The sequence below is a fragment of the Sapajus apella genome, unplaced genomic scaffold (assembly GCF_009761245.1).
Source record: "Sapajus apella isolate SASKATOON/1434 unplaced genomic scaffold, GSC_monkey_1.0 scaffold31, whole genome shotgun sequence".
Taxonomy (NCBI): Eukaryota; Metazoa; Chordata; class Mammalia; order Primates; family Cebidae; genus Sapajus; species Sapajus apella.
In genome coordinates, this window is record NW_022436971.1 from 1,848,259 (window position 1) to 1,848,546 (window position 288).

Consider the following 288-nt stretch of genomic DNA (forward strand, 5'->3'; position numbering starts at 1 on the left):
GGGCCGGGCGCGGTGGCTCAAGCCTGTAATCCCAGCACTTTGGGAGGCCGAGGCGGGTGGATCACGAGGTCAAGAGATCGAGACCATCCTGGTCAACATGGTGAAACCCCGTCTCTACTAAAAATACAAAAAATTAGCTGGGCATGGTGGTGCGTGCCTGTAATCCCAGCTACTCAGGAGGCTGAGGCAGGAGAATTGCCTGAACCCAGGAGGCGGAGGTTGCGGTGAGCCGAGATCGCGCCATTGCACTCCAGCCTGGGCAACAAGAGCGAAACTCCGTCTCAAAAA